Source organism: Cupressus sempervirens, chromosome 7 (assembly GCF_028749045.1).
Source record: "Cupressus sempervirens isolate cs-2001-9-10 chromosome 7, ASM2874904v1, whole genome shotgun sequence".
Taxonomy (NCBI): Eukaryota; Viridiplantae; Streptophyta; class Pinopsida; order Cupressales; family Cupressaceae; genus Cupressus; species Cupressus sempervirens.
The window spans coordinates 691095405-691110966 of NC_143124.1; positions in this window are offsets into that span (position 1 = coordinate 691095405).

Genomic DNA, 15562 nt, shown 5'->3' on the forward strand with positions numbered 1-15562 from the left:
GCCGAGCCGATCTGGCCGAGCTCCAAAAACGGTGTCGTGGATGGCTGTTTGGTCGCCTCTGTGCCAACTCGATCGGCACAACATTGGGAATGGTTCGACAGCGGTTGTCGTTCCAATGTGTCATCGGGATGTCTTGGAACGCGGCCTTCCAAGGGCGAGCTCGCGTCTAGCACTTGGATTGTGCTTCGTCACAAGTGAATGGGGAGATCTCTTTGTGAACGGCGGCATGGCGATTGCAAGAGAAAATTGACTTAGTAGTCGGAGCATTGGCATCGGGCCATTGTGACGGCCTTGCAATTTCTCTATAATTGCAACCTATGTTTGCGCAGTAGCAGAGTTTGCATGTATGATTGGGCTTTGTTCTTGACGGTTCCAAGTACTCTCACCAAGGCTGGGCGAGCCATGCTGGCCGAGCCGATCTGGGCGAGCCATTCTGGCCGAGCCGCTTTGGCCGAGCCATGCTGGCCGAGCCGATCTGGGCGAGCCGTTCTGGCCGAGCCGATCTGGGCGAGCCGTTCTGGCCGAGCCATGCTGGCCGAGCCGATCTGGGCGAGCCGTTCTGGCCGAGCCATGCTGGCCGAGCCGTTCTGGCCGAGCCATGCTGGCCGAGCCGATCTGGGCGAGCCGTTCTGGCCGAGCCGATCTGGCCGAGCTCCAAAAACGGTGTCGTGGATGGCTGTTTGGTCGCCTCTGTGCCAACTCGATCGGCACAACATTGGGAATGGTTCGACAGCGGTTGTCGTTCCAATGTGTCATCGGGATGTCTTGGAACGCAGCCTTTCAAGGGCGAGCTCGCGTCTAGCACTTGGATTGTGCGTCGTCACAAGTGATTGGGGAGATCTCTCTGTGAACGGCGGCATGGCGATTGCAAGCGAAAATTGACTTAGTAGTCGGAGCATTGGCCTCGGGCCATTGTGACGGCCTTGCAATTTCTCTATAATTGCAACCTATGTTTGCGCAGTAGCAGAGTTTGCACGTTAGATTGGCCTTTGTTCTTGACAGTTCGAAGTACTCTCACCAAGGCTGGGCGAGCCATGCTGGCCGAGCCGATCTGGGCGAGCCATTCTGGCCGAGCCGATCTGGGCGAGCTCCAAAAACGGTGTCGTGGATGGCTGTTTGGTCACATTTTTCATTGAATTGGATTTTTAAGGGAGTTGTCCGCGCTGTCGCAGATTTCTAATGCAGAGCGAGCCTCGCACTAATAGCTTATATAGGAGAGGTTGTTGCCGCGAGCCTCTCCCATGCCCCTTTCATTGATTCAACATTGGTGTCTAGGCGGATCGGATTGTTGGCTTTTCAAACGGTGTATGCTGATGTTGAATGAATGAAAGGGGCATGAAGCGATCTCAGTGCTTTTCCTCGGCTCTCCTTTAGATCATGTTTTCCGATGACTCAATTTTGGAAAAGGTGAGGCAGCGGTTGCCGATCCATGGCGTGTGTTTTTGGTGGTTTTAAAACTTGATCTAAACGTGAGCCTTTGTCTAGCACTCCGGCGTTGCTTGGTATAATGGCAATTTGCTATGGGTGCTCGGCGCTCTAGCAATTTGTCATGGTGTACTTATCGCGGCTACATGGGAGCTTTAATATCGAAAGCTCTCGGCGAAAAATGGTGGCCGAGCCATGCTGGCGGACCCGATCTGGCTTAGCCGTTTTCGTCGACCCGATCTGGCTCTCGTTTCTCACTCCATCGGCACAAATTCGGGAGTTGTTCGACAGCGGTTGTCGTTCCAATGTGTCATTGCGGTGATCTGGAGAGCGATGCTAAGTGCGGGAGCTTGCGTCTAGCATTTGGGGATGTTTGTGCAAGCGAGCAGGGGAGCTTCTCTTATCGGAACCTCTCCGTGGCCTTTGAATATAGACCCAGTGCCGACGATATCGATGGATACGAGCCTTGGATTATAAAATTGTTCAGCTAACATTGGTTTTTGTGAGAGATGGGTACGAAAGCACTTCCCGATCGATACGCGGGAGTTCCCTAAGATCGCCTCTGTGCCAACTCTATCGGCACAACATTGGGAATGGTTCGACAGCGGTTGTCGTTCCAATGTGTCATCGGGATGTCTTGGAACGCGGCCTTTCAAGGGCGAGCTCGCGTCTAGCACTTGGATTGTGCGTCGTCACAAGTGAATGGGGAGATCTCTCTGTGAACGGCGGCATGGCGATTGCAAGAGAAAATCGACTTAGCAGTCGGAGCATTGGCCTCGGGCCATTGCGACGGCCTTGCAATTTCTCTATAATTGCAAGCTATGTTTGCGCAGTAGCAGAGTTTGCATGTTAGATTGGCCTTTGTTCTTGACAGTTCGAAGTACTCTCACCGAGTCAGCAAGTCACCATGCTGGCGTAGCCGATCTGGGCGAGCTCCAAAAACGGTGTCGTGGATGGCTGTTTGGTCACATTTTTCATTGAATTGGATTTTTAAGGATTTTGTCCGCGCTATCGCAGATTTCTAATGCAGAGCGAGCCTCGCACTAATAGCTTATATAGGAGAGGTTGTTGCCGCGAGCCTCTCCCATGCCCCTTTCATTGATTCAACATTGGTGTCTAGGCGGATCGGATTGTTGGGTTTTCAAACGGTGTATGCTGATGTTGAATGAATGAAAGGGGCATGAAGCGATCTCAGTGCTTTTCCTCGGCTCTCCTTTAGATCATGTTTTCCGATGACTCAATTTTGGAAAAGGTGAGGCAGCGGTTGCCGATCCATGGCGTGTCTTTTTGGTGATTTTAAAACTTGATCTAAACGTGAGCCCTTGTCTAGCACTCCGGCGTTGCTTGGTATAATGGCAATTTGCTATGGGTGCTCGGCGCTCTAGCAATTTTGTCATGGTGTACTTATCGCTGCTACATGGGAGCTTTAATATCGAAAGCTCTCGGCGAAAAATGGTGGCCGACCCGATCTGGCTTAGCCGTTTTCGTCGACCCGATCTGGCTCTTCTTTCTCACTCCATCGGCACAAATTTGGGAGTTGTTCGACAGCGGTTGTCGTTCCAATGTGTCATTGCGGTGATCTGGAGAGCGATGCTAAGGGCCGGAGCTTGCGCCTAGCATTTGGGGATGTTTGTGCAAGAGAGCAGGGGAGCTTCTCTTATCGGAACCTCTCCGTGGCCTTTGAATATAGACCCAGTGCCGACGATATCGATGGATACGAGCCTTGGATTCTAAAATTGTTCAGCCAGCTAACATTGGTTTTTGTGAGAGATGGGTACGAAAGCACTTCCCGATCGATTCGCGGGAGCTCCCTAAGATCGCCTCTGTGCCAACTCGATCGGCACAACATTGGGAATGGTCCGACAGCGGTTGTCGTTCCAATGTGTCATCGGGATGTCTTGGAACGCGGCCTTTCAAGGGCTAGATCGCGTCTAGCACTAGGATTGTGCGTCGTCACAAGTGAATGGGGAGATCTCTCTGTGAACGGCGGCATGGTGATTGCAAGAGAAAATTGACTTAGTAGTCGGAGCATTGGCCTCGGGCCATTGTGACGGCCTTGCAATTTCTCTATAATTGCAAGCTATGTTTGCGCAGTAGCAGAGTTTGCATGTAAGATTGGCCTTTGTTCTTGACAGTTCCAGGAGATGACCTCCGGAACTTTTGGATTGGGCCCCTTCAAGGTGAAATTCATCCAGTTGATCGGATGAGCTCGATGACCATTTCACTCCCTTGGCTCCATGAATTCAAATCCCATCCAGCTGCCGTGAAGCCATCCCAATTTTGCTATGCGAGGGCTCTCTCCCCAGAGTCGTTCTCTTTGCAACAACTTCTTTGGCAAAAAAATTTCGGAATGGTTCGGCAGCGGTTGTCGTTCCAATGGTGCCGTTGTGGTGGTTGCCTGGGCAGCGATCTGAAGGGCGAGCCGTCGTCTAGCAGTTGGGCTGCGCATCACGGGTGACAAGGGAGCCTTTGTAATCAGAAGCTCCCCGTGACCATTCGATGAGAAGAGCCATTGCTTGTGCGAGCAAGGACGAATGCAGCCTCGGATTCCAAAGGAAATCAACGACATCGGATCTATATATAAGAGCGGAATGAAGCAGCAGCCCGTTTGCCATGCGCGGCTCCCCAAAGTTGCTCGTCTCTCTCACTCCATCGGCACAAATTCGGGAGTTGTTCGACAGCGGTTGTCGTTCCAATGTGTCATTGCGGCGATCTGGAGAGCGATGCTAAGGGCGGGAGCTTGTGTCCAGCATTTGGGATGTTTGTGCGAGCGAGCACAGGGGAGCTTCTCTTATCGGAACCTCTCCGTGGCCTTTGAATATATAGACCCAGTGCCGACGATATCGATGGATACGAGCCTTGGATTCTAAATTTGTTCACAGCTAAGATTGGTTTTTGTGAGAGATGGGTATGAAAGCACATCCAGATTGCTACGCGGGAGCTCCCTAAGGTCGCCTCTGTGCCAACTCGATCGGCACAACATTGGGAATGGTTCGACAGCGGTTGTCGTTCCAATGTGTCATCGGGGGATGTCTCGGAAAGTGGGCCGGCCTTTCAAGGGCGAGCTCGCGTCTATCACTTGGATTGTGCGTCGCGTCGCAAGTGAATGGGGAGATCTCTCTGTGAACGGCGGCATGGTGATTGCAAGAGAAAATTGACTTAGTCGGAGCATTGGCCTCGGGCCACTGTGATGGCTTGGCAATTTCTCTTTAATTGCAACCTATGTTTGCGCAGTAGCAGAGTTTGCAAGTAAGACGGTCCTTGTTCTTGAGAGTTCCAGGAGATGACCTCCGGAACTTTTGGATTGGGCCCCTTCAAGGTGAAATTCATCCAGTTGATCGGATGAGCTCGATGACCATTTCAGTCCCTCGGCTCCATGAACTCACATCTCCTAACCGATGACAATCTTTTGCTCCTCTGCCGACCTCATAAAAAATTGGGTCGTGAATGGCTGTTTGGTAGGAATTTTAAAGGATTTGGATTTTTAGGGCGGATGTCGGTGTGTTCGCTAATTTCTAATGCAGAGCGAGCCTCGCACTAATAGCTTATATAGGAGAGGTGGTTGCCGCGAGCCTCTCCCGTGCCCCTCTCATTGATTCAACGCCGGTGTCAAGGCGGATGGATATGTCGGATTTTGAAACGGTGGACGCCGACGTTGAATCAATTAGAGGGGCATGAAGCCCACCCTGGATGTGCTATTCCTCGACTCTCCTTTAGATCATGTTTTCTTCTCACTCAGCTGGCGCAATTTCGGAAAAAAAGGTTTGGCAGCGGTTGCCATCCCTCACCGCGTCTACGTGGTGATTTTAAAACTCGATCTAAAACGGGAGCCCTCGCCTAGCACCTCCGTCCGGTGTTGCTCGGGTATTGCATAAAATTATGCCAACGGCGCGAATCCCCCAACGAATGCCTACGCTTGGACCCTCTCTTAGATCACCTTCTTCGATCACTCGACCGACGCAACTACGGAAGAGACTTGGCAGCGGTTGCCATTCTACAGCGCGTCTGTTCAGCGATTTCGAAGTTGATCTAATGGCGAGCCCTTGTCTCTAGCCATGAGGTGGGTGCTTGGCGCTCTAGCAAAATTTTTTGCGTGCCTATCGCGGCTACAATGGGAGAGGTGGTTGCCACGAGCCTCTCCCGTGCCCCCCTCATTGATTCAACGCCGCTGTCAGGGCGGATGGATATGTCGGATTTTGAAACGGTGGACGCCGACGTTGAATCAATTAGAGGGGCATGAAGCCCACCCTCGAGGGTGCTATTCCTGGACTCTCCTTTAGATCACGTTTTCTTGTCACTCAGCTGGCGCAATTTTGGAAAAAGGTTTGGCAGCGGTTGCCAGCCCTCACCGCGTCTACTCGGTGATTTTAAAACTCGATCTAAAACGGGAGCCCTCGTCTAGCACCTCCGTCCGGTGTTGCTCGGGTATTGCATAAATTTATGCCATCGGCGCGAATCCCCCAACGAATGCCTACGCTTGGACCCTCTCTTAGATCACCTTCTTCGATCACTCGACCGACGCAACTACGGAAGAGACTTGGCAGCAGTTGCCATTCTACAGCGCGTCTGTTCAGCGATTTCGAAGTTGATCTAATGGCGAGCCCTTGTCTCTAGCCATGAGGTGGGTGCTTGGCGCTCTAGCAAAATTTTTTGCGTGCCTATCGCGGCTACAACGGGAGAGGTGGTTGCCGCGAGCCTCTCCCGTGCTCCCCTCATTGATTCAACGCCGCTGTCAGGGCGGATGGATATGTCGGATTTTGAAACGGTGGACGCCGACGTTGAATCAATTAGAGGGGCATGAAGCCCACCCTCGAGGGTGCTATTCCTGGACTCTCCTTTAGATCATGTTTTCTTGTCACTCAGCTGGCGCAATTTCGGAAAAAGGTTTGGCAGCGGTTGCCAGCCCTCACCGCGTCTACTTTGTGATTTTAAAACTCGATCTAAAACGGGAGCCCTCGTCTAGCACCTCCGTCCGGTGTCGCTCGGGTATTGCATAAATTTATGCCATCGGCGCGAATCCCCCAACGAATGCCTACACGCTTGGACCCTCTGTTAGATCACCTTCTTCGATCACTCGACCGACGCAACTACGGAAGAGACTTGGCAGCGGTTGCCATTCTACAGCGCGTCTGTTCAGCGATTTCGAAGTTGATCTAATGGCGAGCCCTTGTCTCTAGCCATGAGGTGGGTGCTTGGCGCTCTAGCAAAATTTTTTGCGTGCCTATCGCGGCTACAACGGGAGAGGTGGTCGCCGCGAGCCTCTCCCGTGCCCCCCTCATTGATTCAACGCCGCTGTCAGGGCGGATGGATATGTCGGATTTTGAAACGGTGGACGGCGACGTTGAATCAATTAGAGGGGCATGAAGCCCACCCTCGAGGGTGCTATTCCTGGACTCTCCTTTAGATCATGTTTTCTTGTCAACTCAGCTGGCGCAATTTTGGAAAAAGGTTTGGCAGCGGTTGCCAGCCCTCACCGCGTCTACTTGGTGATTTTAAAACTCGATCTAAAACGGGAGCCCTCGTCTAGCACCTCCGTCCAGTGTTGCTCGGGTATTGCATAAATTTATGCCATCGGCACGAATCCCCCAACGAATGCCTACACGCTTGGACCCTCTCTTAGATCACCTTCTTCGATCACTCGACCGACGCAACTACGGAAGAGACTTGGCAGCGGTTGCCATTCTCCAGCGCGTCTGTTCAGCGATTTCGAAGTTGATCTAATGGCGAGCCCTTGTCTCTAGCCATGAGGTGGGTGCTTGGCGCTCTAGCAAAATTTTTTGCGTGCATATCGCGGCTACAAGGGGAGAGGTGGTTGCCGCGAGCCTCTCCCGTGCCCCCCTCATTGATTCAACGCCGCTGTCAGGGCGGATGGATATGTCGGATTTTGAAACGGTGGACGGCGACGTTGAATCAATTAGAGGGGCATGAAGCCCACCCTCGAGGGTGCTATTCCTTGACTCTCCTTTAGATCATGTTTTCCTGTCACTCAGCTGGCGCAATTTCGGAAAAAGGTTTGGCAGCGGTTGCCAGCCCTCACCGCGTCTACTCGGTGATTTTAAAACTCGATCTAAAACGGGAGCCCTCGTCTAGCACCTCCGTCCGGTGTTGCTCGGGTATTGCATAATTTTTTGCTATCGGCGCGAATCCCCCAACGAATCCCTAGCCTTGGACTCTCTCTTAGATCACCTTCTTCTATCACTCGACCGACGCAATTACGGAAGAGGCTTGGCAGCGGTTGCCATTCCACAGCGCGTCTGTTCAGCGATTTCGAAGTTGATCTACTAATGGCGAGCCCTTGTCTAGCCATGAGGTGGGTGCTTGGGGCTCTAGCAATTTTTTGTGTGCCTATCGCGGCTTACAATGGGAGCTTTGACAACAAAAGTTCTCGGCGACCCTCCCCAATAGAAATCAGTGCTGGTGTTCGCGAAAGACACGTTATTCGGATTTTTGGAATATTGGCACCAGCATCGTTTCTATTGGGAGGGCCGTGAAGCCATCCCGATTTTGCTATGCGAGGGCTCTCTCCCCAGAGTCGTTCTCTACGCAACAACTTCTTTGGCACAAAATTTTCAGAACGGTTCGGCAGCGGTTGTCGTTCCAATGGTGCCGTTGTGGTGGTTGCCTGGGCAGCGATCTGAAGGGCGACCCGTCGTCTAGCAGTTGGCCTGCGCATCACGAGTGACAAGGGAGCCTTTGTTATCGGAAGCTCCCCGTGGCCATTCGATTAGAAGAGCCATTGCTTGTTTGAGCAAGGACGAATGCAGCCTCGGATTCCAAACGAAATCAACGATTTCGGATCTATATAAGAGCGGAATGAAGCACAGCAGCACAGCCCGTTTGCTATGCGCGGCTCCCCAAAGTTGCTCTTCTTTCTCACTCCATTGCCACAATTTCGGGAGTTGTTCGACAGCGGTTGTCGTTCCAATGTGTCATTGCGGTGATCTGGAGAGCGATGCTAAGGGCGGGAGCTTGTGTTTAGAATTTGGGATGTTTGTGCGAGCGAGCAGGGGAGTTTCTCTTATCGGAACCTCTCCGTGGCCTTTGAATATATAGACTCAGTGCCGACGATATCGATGGATGCGAGCCCTTGGATTCCAAATTTGTCCACAGCTAACATTGGTTTTTGTGAGAGATGGGCACGAAAGCACATCCCGATTGCTACGCGGGAGCTCCCTAAGGTCGCCTCTGTGCCAACTCGATTGGCACAACATTGGGAGTGGTTCGACAGCGGTTGACGTTCCAATGTGTCATCGGGGGATGTCTTGGAAAGTGGTCTTTCTTTCAAGGGCGAGCTCGCGTCTAGACCTTGGATTGTGCGTCGCGTCACAAGTGAATGGGGAGATCTCTCTGTGAACGGCGGCATGGTGATTGCAAGAGAAAATTGACTTAGTCGGAGCCATTGGCCTCGGGCCATTGCGACGGCCTCGCAATTTCTCCTTAATTGCAACCTATGTTTGCGCAGTAGCAGAGTTTGCATGTAAGATGGGCCTTGTTCTCGAGAGTTCCAGGAGATGACCTCCGGAACTTTTGGATTGGGCCCCTTCAAGGTGAAATTCATCCAGTTGATCGGATGAGCTCGATGACCATTTCAGTCCCTTGGCTCCATGAACTCACGTCTCCTAACCGATGACAATCTTTTGCTCCTCTGCCGACCTCATAAAAAATTGGGTCGTGAATGGCTGTTTGGTAGGAATTTTAAAGGATTTGGATTTTTAAGGCGGATGTCGTTGTGTTCGCTAATTTCTAATGCAGCGCGAGCCTCGCACTAATAGCTTATATAGGAGAGGTGGTTGCCGCAAGCCTCTCCCGTGCCCCCCTCACTGATTCAACGCCGGTGTCAAGGCGGATGGATATGTCGGATTTTGAAACGGTGGACACCGACGTTGAATCAATTAGAGGGGCATGAAGCCCACCCTCGAGGGTGCTATTCCTGGACTCTCCTTTAGATCATGTATTCTTGTCACTCAGATGGCGCAATTTCGGAAAAAGGTTTGGCAGCGGTTGCCAGCCCTCACCGCGTCTACTCGGTGATTTTAAAACTCGATCTAAAACGGGAGCCCTCGTCTAGCACCTCCGTCCGGTGTTGCTTGCTCGGGTATTGCATAAATTTATGCCATCGGCGCGAATCCCCCAACGAATGCCTACGCTTGGACCCTCTCTTAGATCACCTTCTTCGATCACTCGACCGACGCAACTACGGAAGAGACTTGGCAGCGGTTGCCATTCTACAGCGCGTCTGTTCAGCGATTTCGAAGTTGATCTAATGGCGAGCCCTTGTCTCTAGCCATGAGGTGGGTGCTTGGCGCTGTAGCAAAATTTTTTGCGTGCCTATCGCGGCTACAAGGGGAGAGGTGGTGTCCGCGAGCCTCTCCCGTGCCCCCCTCATTGATTCAACGCCGCTGTCAGGGCGGATGGATATGTCGGATTTTGAAACGGTGGACGCCGACGTTGAATGAATTAGAGGGGCATGAAGCCCACCCTCGAGGGTGCTATTCCTGGACTCTCCTTTAGATCATGTTTTCTTGTCACTCAGATGGCGCAATTTCGGAAAAAGGTTTGGCAGCGGTTGCCAGCCCTCACCGCGTCTACTCGGTGATTTTAAAACTCGATCTAAAACGGGAGCCCTCGTCTAGCACCTCCGTCTGGTGTTGCTCGGGTATTGCATAAATTTATGCCATCGGCGCGAATCCCCCAACGAATGCCTACGCTTGGACCCTCTCTTAGATCACCTTCTTCGATCACTCGACCGACGCAACTACGGAAGAGACTTGGCAGCGGTTGCCATTCTACAGCGCGTCTGTTCAGCGATTTCGAAGTTGATCTAATGGCGAGCCCTTGTCTCTAGCCATGAGGCGGGTGCTTGGCGCTCTAGCAAAATTTTTTGCGTGCCTATCGCGGCTACAAGGGGAGAGGTGGTTGCCGCGAGCCTCTCCCGTGCCCCCCTAATTGATTCAACGCCGCTGTCAGGGCGGATGGATATGTCGGATTTTGAAACGGTGGACGGCGACGTTGAATCAATTAGAGGGGCATGAAGCCCACCCTCGAGGGTGTTATTCCTGGACTCTCCTTTAGATCATGTTTTCTTGTCACTCAGATGGCGCAATTTCGGAAAAAGGTTTGGCAGCGGTTGCCAGCCCTCACCGCGTCTACTCGGTGATTTTAGAACTCGATCTAAAACGGGAGCCCTCGTCTAGCATCTCCGTCCGGTGTTGCTCGGGTATTGCATAAATTTATGCCATCGGCGCGAATCCCCCAACGAATGCCTACGCTTGGACCCTCTCTTAGATCACCTTCTTCGATCACTCGACCGACGCAACTACGGAAGAGACTTGGCAGCGGTTGCCATTCTACAGCGCGTCTGTTCAGCGATTTCGAAGTTGATCTAATGGCGAGCCCTTGTCTCTAGCCATGAGGTGGGTGCTTGGCGCTCTAGCAAAATTTTTTGCGTGCCTATCGCGGCTACATGGGGAGAGGTGGTTGCCGCGAGCCTCTCCCGTGCCCCCCTCATTGATTCAACGCCGCTGTCAGGGCGGATGGATATGTCGGATTTTGAAACGGTGGACGGCGACGTTGAATCAATTAGAGGGGCATGAAGCCCACCCTCGAGGGCGCTATTCCTGGACTCTCCTTTAGATCATGTTTTCTTGTCACTCAGATGGCGCAATTTCGGAAAAAGGTTTGGCAGCGGTTGCCAGCCCTCACCGCGTCTACTCGGTGATTTTAAAACTCGATCTAAAACGGGAGCCCTCGCCTAGCACCTCCGTCCGGTGTTGCTCGGGTATTGCATAAATTTATGCCATCGGCGCGAATCCCCCAACGAATGCCTACGCTTGGACCCTCTCTTAGATCACCTTCTACGATCACTCGATCGACGCAACTACGGAAGAGACTTGGCAGCGGTTGCCATTCTACAGCGCGTCTGTTCAGCGATTTCGAAGTTGATCTAATGGCGAGCCCTTGTCTCTAGCCATGAGGTGGGTGCTTGGCGCTCTAGCAAAATTTTTTGCGTGCCTATCGCGGCTACGATGGGAGAGGTGGTTCCCGCGAGCCTCTCCCGTGCCCCCCCTCATTGATTCAACGCCGCTGTCAGGGCGGATGGAAATGTCGGATTTTGAAACGGTGGACGCCGACGTTGAATCAATTAGAGGGGCATGAAGCCCACCCTCGAGGGTGCTATTCCTGGACTCTCCTTTAGATCATGTATTCTTGTCACTCAGATGGCGCAATTTCGGAAAAAGGTTTGGCAGCGGTTGCCAGCCCTCATCGCGTCTACTCGGTGATTTTAAAACTCGATCTAAAACGGGAGCCCTCGTCTAGCACCTCCGTCCGGTGTTGCTTGCTCGGGTATTGCATAAATTTAGGCCATCGGCGCGAATCCCCCAACGAATGCCTACGCTTGGACCCTCTCTTAGATCACCTTCTTCGATCACTCGACCGACGCAACTACGGAAGAGAGTTGGCAGCGGTTGCCATTCTACAGCGCGTCTGTTCAGCGATTTCGAAGTTGATCTAATGGCGAGCCCTTGTCTCTAGCCATGAGGTGGGTGCTTGGCGCTCTAGCAAAATTTTTTGCGTGCCTATCGCGGCTACAAGGGGAGAGGTGGTTGCCGCGAGCCTCTCCCGTGCCCCCCTCATTGATTCAACGCCGCTGTCAGGGCGGATGGATATGTCGGATTTTGAAACGGTGGACGGCGACGTTGAATCAATTAGAGGGGCATGAAGCCCACCCTCGAGGGCGCTATTCCTGGACTCTCCTTTAGATCATGTTTTCTTGTCACTCAGATGGCGCAATTTCGGAAAAAGGTTTGGCAGCGGTTGCCAGCCCTCACCGCGTCTACTCGGTGATTTTAAAACTCGATCTAAAACGGGAGCCCTCGCCTAGCACCTCCGTCCGGTGTTGCTCGGGTATTGCATAAATTTATGCCATCGGCGCGAATCCCCCAACGAATGCCTACGCTTGGACCCTCTCTTAGATCACCTTCTACGATCACTCGATCGACGCAACTACGGAAGAGACTTGGCAGCGGTTGCCATTCTACAGCGCGTCTGTTCAGCGATTTCGAAGTTGATCTAATGGCGAGCCCTTGTCTCTAGCCATGAGGTGGGTGCTTGGCGCTCTAGCAAAATTTTTTGCGTGCCTATCGCGGCTACGATGGGAGAGGTGGTTCCCGCGAGCCTCTCCCGTGCCCCCCCTCATTGATTCAACGCCGCTGTCAGGGCGGATGGAAATGTCGGATTTTGAAACGGTGGACGCCGACGTTGAATCAATTAGAGGGGCATGAAGCCCACCCTCGAGGGTGCTGTTCCTGGACTCTCCTTTAGATCATGTATTCTTGTCACTCAGATGGCGCAATTTCGGAAAAAGGTTTGGCAGCGGTTGCCAGCCCTCATCGCGTCTACTCGGTGATTTTAAAACTCGATCTAAAACGGGAGCCCTCGTCTAGCACCTCCGTCCGGTGTTGCTTGCTCGGGTATTGCATAAATTTGTGCCATCGGCGCGAATCCCCCAACGAATGCCTACGCTTGGACCCTCTCTTAGATCACCTTCTTCGATCACTCGACCGACGCAACTACGGAAGAGAGTTGGCAGCGGTTGCCATTCTACAGCGCGTCTGTTCAGCGATTTCGAAGTTGATCTAATGGCGAGCCCTTGTCTCTAGCCATGAGGTGGGTGCTTGGCGCTCTAGCAAAATTTTTTGCGTGCCTATCGCGGCTACAAGGGGAGAGGTGGTGTCCGCGAGCCTCTCCCTTGCCCCCCTCATTGATTCAACGCCGCTGTCAGGGCGGATGGATATGTCGGATTTTGAAACGGTGGACGGCGATGTTGAATCAATTAGAGGGGCATGAAGCCCACCCTCGAGGGTGCTATTCCTGGACTCTCCTTCAGATCATGTTTTCTTGTCACTCAGATGGCGCAATTTCGGAAAAAGGTTTGGCAGCGGTTGCCAGCCCTCACCGCGTCTACTCGGTGATTTTAAAACTCGATCTAAAACGGGAGCCCTCGTCTAGCACCTCCGTCCGGTGTTGCTCGGGTATTGCATAAATTTATGCCATCGGCGCGAATCCCCCAACGAATGCCTACGCTTGGACCCTCTCTTAGATCACCTTCTTCGATCACTCGACCGACGCAACTGCGGAAGAGACTTGGCAGCGGTTGCCATTCTACAGCGCGTCTGTTCAGCGATTTCGAAGTTGATGTAATGGCGAGCCCTTGTCTCTAGCCATGAGGTGGGCGCTTGGCGCTCTAGCAAAATTTTTTGCGTGCCTATCGCGGCTACAAGGGGAGAGGTTGTTGCCGCGAGCCTCTCCCGTGCCCCCCTCATTGATTCAACGCCGCTGTCAGGGCGGATGGATATGTCGGATTTTGAAACTGTGGACGGCGACGTTGAATCAATTAGAGGGGCATGAAGCCCACCCTCGAGGGTGCTATTCCTGGACTCTCCTTTAGATCATGTTTTCTTGTCACTCAGACGGCGGAATTTCGGAAAAAGGTTTGGCAGCGGTTGCCAGCCCTCACCGCGTCTACTCGGTGATTTTAAAACTCGATCTAAAACGGGAGCCCTCGTCTAGCATCTCCGTCCGGTGTTGCTCGGGTATTGCATAAATTTATGCCATCGGCGCGAATCCCCCAACGAATGCCTACGCTCGGACCCTCTCTTAGATCACCTTCTTCGATCACTCGACCGACGCAACTACGGAAGAGACTTGGCAGCGGTTGCCATTCTACAGCGCGTCTGTTCAGCGATTTCGAAGTTGATCTAATGGCGAGCCCTTGTCTCTAGCCATGAGGTGGGTGCTTGGCGCTCTAGCAAAATTTTTTGCGTGCCTATCGCGGCTACAAGGGGAGAGGTGGTTGCCGCGAGCCTCTCCCGTGCCCCCCTCATTGATTCAACGCCGCTGTCAGGGCGGATGGATATGTCGGATTTTGAAACGGTGGACGGCGACGTTGAATCAATTAGAGGGGCATGAAGCCCACCCTCGAGGGTGCTATTCCTGGACTCTCCTTTAGATCATGTTTTCTTGTCAACTCAGCTGGCGCAATTTCGGAAAAAGGTTTGGCAGCGGTTGCCAGCCCTCACCGCGTCTACTCGGTGATTTTAAAACTCGATCTAAAACGGGAGCCCTCGTCTAGCACCTCCGTCCGGTGTTGCTCGGGTATTGCAGAAATTTATGCCATCGGCGCGAATCCCCCAACGAGAATGCCTACGCTTGGACCCTCTCTTAGATCACCTTCTTCGATCACTCGACCGACGCAACTGCGGAAGAGACTTGGCAGCGGTTGCCATTCTAAAGCGCATCTGTTCAGCGATTTCGAAGTTGATCTAATGGCGAGCCCTTGTCTCTAGCCATGAGGTGGGTGCTTGGCGCTCTAGCAAAACTTTTTTGCGTGCCTATCGCGGCTACAAGGGGAGAGGTGGTTGCCGCGAGCCTCTCCCGTGCCCCCCTCATTGATTCAACGCCGCTGTCAGGGCGGATGGAAATGTCGGATTTTGAAACGGTGGATGCCGACGTTGAATCAATTAGAGGGGCATGAAGCCCACCCTCGAGGGTGCTATTCCTGGACTCTCCTTTAGATCATGTATTCTTGTCACTCAGATGGCGCAATTTCGGAAAAAGGTTTGGCAGCGGTTGCCAGCCCTCACCGCGTCTACTCGGTGATTTTAAAACTCGATCTAAAACGGGAGCCCTCGTCTAGCACCTCCGTCCGGTGTTGCTTGCTCGGGTATTGCATAAATTTATGGCATCGGCGCCGAATCCCCCAACGAATGCCTGCGCTTGGACCCTCTCTTAGATCACCTTCTTCGATCACTCGACCGATGCAACTACGGAAGAGACTTGGCAGCGGTTGCCATTCTACAGCGCGTCTGTTCAGCGATTTCGAAGTTGATCTAATGGCGAGCCCTTGTCTCTAGCCATGAGGTGGGTGCTTGGCGCTCTAGCAAAATTTTTTGCTTGCCTATCGCGGCTACAAGGGGAGAGGTGGTGTCCGCGAGCCTCTCCCGTGCCCCCCTCATTGATTCAACGCCGCTGTCAGGGCGGATGGATATGTCGGATTTTGAAACGGTGGACGCCGACGTTGAATCAATTAGAGGGGCGTGAAGCCCACCCTCGAGGGTGCTATTCCTGGACTCTCCTT